This window comes from Triticum dicoccoides, unplaced genomic scaffold (assembly GCF_002162155.2).
Source record: "Triticum dicoccoides isolate Atlit2015 ecotype Zavitan unplaced genomic scaffold, WEW_v2.0 scaffold130788, whole genome shotgun sequence".
NCBI lineage: Eukaryota > Viridiplantae > Streptophyta > Magnoliopsida > Poales > Poaceae > Triticum > Triticum dicoccoides.
The window spans coordinates 16,830-19,967 of NW_021192117.1; the positions used below are offsets into that span (position 1 = coordinate 16,830).

The 3,138-nt window shown below is 45.1% G+C and overlaps 1 long non-coding RNA gene across 1 annotated transcript in view; it reads right to left on the bottom strand.

Moving 5' to 3' along the window:
- LOC119343516 overlaps positions 1-1,783 on the bottom strand; it is a 2,579-nt gene extending 796 nt beyond the window's left edge. The window contains exons 1-3 of the long non-coding RNA XR_005166132.1: positions 1,601-1,783; positions 1,363-1,475; positions 566-716 (exon numbers count right to left, since the gene is read on the bottom strand). This is a non-coding gene — a long non-coding RNA (uncharacterized LOC119343516). The remainder of the gene's footprint in view (positions 1-565; positions 717-1,362; positions 1,476-1,600) is intronic.
- Positions 1,784-3,138: the final 1,355 nt, after the last annotated feature.

The following is a 3,138-nucleotide window of genomic DNA, read 5'->3' on the forward strand; positions in this document are numbered from 1 at the left end:
AGAGTATATGAAAACCAGGCACTTGCATATAATCAGAAGCGCCATCATGACAACATCGGATATTGTGCTACCAATATTTGAACCTATTAAACCTTATGAACTTATAATTACAGTTAAACTTTGCATGCCATTATCTATTCATTCCTTAGAAATTTCTATGAAGCTCGGAACAGACTATGATATAAATATCACAAAATGCATCAGAAATAGCTCACAACAATATAAGATATAATGAACCCAAGATCCAAGCGACTAAGACAACAACAGTCAATAGGTTTAGTCAACCTATTTCTCCTGAAGTGATAAGCGGCAACTTGGTTCTCGAATTCTCAGTTGTTCGACTCATGACCAAAATCGGAGGAACACCGCAAAATTAAAAATGAGTTTATACACGCCAAAATCAAAGGAAATACTGCAAAGTTACAAAATTGACAACTCAAAGCTAAAACATAGAAACTACGTAGTGTTGTGGTGCCAAATATTTACAAAGGTGAGTTAGAAAAACTATAAATGGTTGACTGGTCTGAGAATACACTAAATTACCAGAGATTAAAATTGAACTGACCTCACAGCACGAGCCTTAGAGGTGCATGGTATGCATGATAGCCTGGAGATTTTCCTTTTCCCTGTTATCCTCAGCTACCTGAATACCCAGATAGAACTCTGCTTGCCCAACAGCTCCACATGCTCTACAGACAAATAGGAGTCCTTGTTTCCTGTAAGAGGTTCATATGGAAAGTTAAGGCAATGATAATTAGTAAGATTGATGCTCCGAATTAAAGCCAATTGGATGAGGTAATTCGTCAAAGAAGTACAATGCAAAGCTGAAACGATGCAAGTGAATTGAAAGAGGGGCTGATGGAAATCGAGCTTCAAGTGGCAACAACCTTCGTGGCATATGTAATACAACCAATTCAGTTCAAATATGTATTTATTATGTTAGCATGAAGGGTAAAAAGAAGGGGGACAAACTAATCTTATGTTCAAGCACTAAAAAAAAGTAAAATCTAAATAGTGATGTGATCACTTCCTTTTAAACAACTGTTACGATCAGGTCAGCAGGATTGACAAACTATAATATTTATAACAATGGAATTGAGGGGCTACTACATTACACACTTATGTTTCTACTCATTCAGTTGAGGAAAATCCATGATGCACAAAACAAGATCAGTTTTATCCATCTGATTGTTCACTGGGCCATGTGATAGGAAAGAGAGAAAATATGCCTAGGTAGGTTCTTACTACAACTGTTGCTCCTGCTACTAATTACCGGTCACTTCAATCAATAGCTAAAAAGTATTTTTAACGTTTTTCTCTGCCCCTGCTTTTGGATTTGATTGCAGACTTGATTATCCTTACCGAATCTCAGAGTTGCTTCACCAAGGCGTGTCGTTTTTCGCCTTCCCATTGCATTCAAAAAAATATTTTCCTATCACTCGGTTCATCCCCACATAAGACGTAGCTGATGCTCCCTGGAAAACCACATTTGTGTATCTTCTATTACATACATGAGATTCTCTAATGCGTGTTTAGGCAGGAGCTAGCATGTTAGGAATGAAACATACAAGCCCAGTGAACACTTCCAAACTAAACTAACCTATGAATCCCGCTTAGGCGAAGCGGGTGAGGAGGAGGGTTACCAGAGGCTGGAGGAAAATGAGAGCAGGGACTGCGATCCGAGCATCCCCATCGCTGGCACTCGCTGGAATTGGAACTGGAGCAGCAGCAACAACAACAACAATGTGGGGTAGGGGGAACTGGAGCCTGATCCCGACGCCGCTGCCAAGAAAACCACATACCACCATCTGAAAAATGTTCATGTGCATCTCAAAATAGGAAGAAATTAATCATGAAGAAACAGAGCCATGGATCATGCTCTTTGTGCACATTTTATCAAACAACTCGACTGCATAACCCAGCCTCCCATTTATCCACATACATAGAAAGAGATGCACGAACAGGGGCCTTTGGTTCTTTCTTAGCAGGCCGCTGCTGCATCCTCGTGCTGCTCGTTGGTGAGAAAAGGTATGAAGAGGAGAAGGAACAAACCTTGGAGCTGGTCGATGTGGTGGGCAGCGGCTGGCGGTTGGTGTGGGTATCTGAGGCGGCGTCGCCGGCAGTCCTGGGATCCGCGACAGCAGTGTCCTGTTCCTGATCGGCGACGGCCGCGTCCTGGTCCATGACGTATCTGAGGCGCCGCCGCTGCTGACGTCCTGGTGGTCCGCGACAGCCGCGTCTTGGTGATCTGCGACGGCGTATCCCCAGATCGGCGGCGGCGTCTCTTTTGAGACCTTGTCCGGGAGAGGAGGAGCGTCTATGCGGTTTTTTGCCTCAGGTGATGCCGGTGCGAGGGTGGGCGTCGGCGTGGCGGCTGGCGACGCTAACCCCGCCGCTGGACCTCCTCCCGCGCCTCCTAGATCATCTCCACACCGTCCCCTGAACAGGATCCAACTCCTACTCGCCTCTTCAGCCGGATCTGGCCGGAGATCGCCGTCGCCGCGCCCGGCGGCGCGCAACAGCGTGGCGGTGGGTGGCTGGGCACTGGAGGCGGCGCACTGGAGGTGGGGGGTGGCGGCGCAGCAACGTGGTGACGGGTGGCGGCGCACTGGAGGCGTGGGAGGGGTCGTGCGGGTGGGGGTTCTTTTTTTATTTTCTCTCTTCGTTAGGAATGTAATGCATACTTTATTAGTATGGAAGGAGATCGGTGGGAGAAATAAATCGGAGAGGGAGGTGATTTGTTTGGAAGGTGATCTTCTGTATATGGTATTATTTTTGAATTCTTAATTATCAAATATTTACATGATTAAATTGAATCGACACCTGCCAGATCAAGCACGAATATATGGTAACTAATCTGATGGATTTATGTGGGTGGTGAAGCGAAAAGGCAGGTGGGAGGGAGACGAAATAAAACCAGCGAAATAAAACGAACGAAAAAACACCAGCGGACTATTCACCAACTGCTATATTAGGAATAGAGATGATTGCTCCCTAGAACGGTCAAACACATCGTAGTTGCAAAACAGGCCAGTAAATCACACCGTGACCGCTTCCTAAAAATTACCCGGAAATTATGTTGTAAATATTCAGTCTACTGTAAATAAATTACAGTGAGTTATTGCCTTAACAAACGGA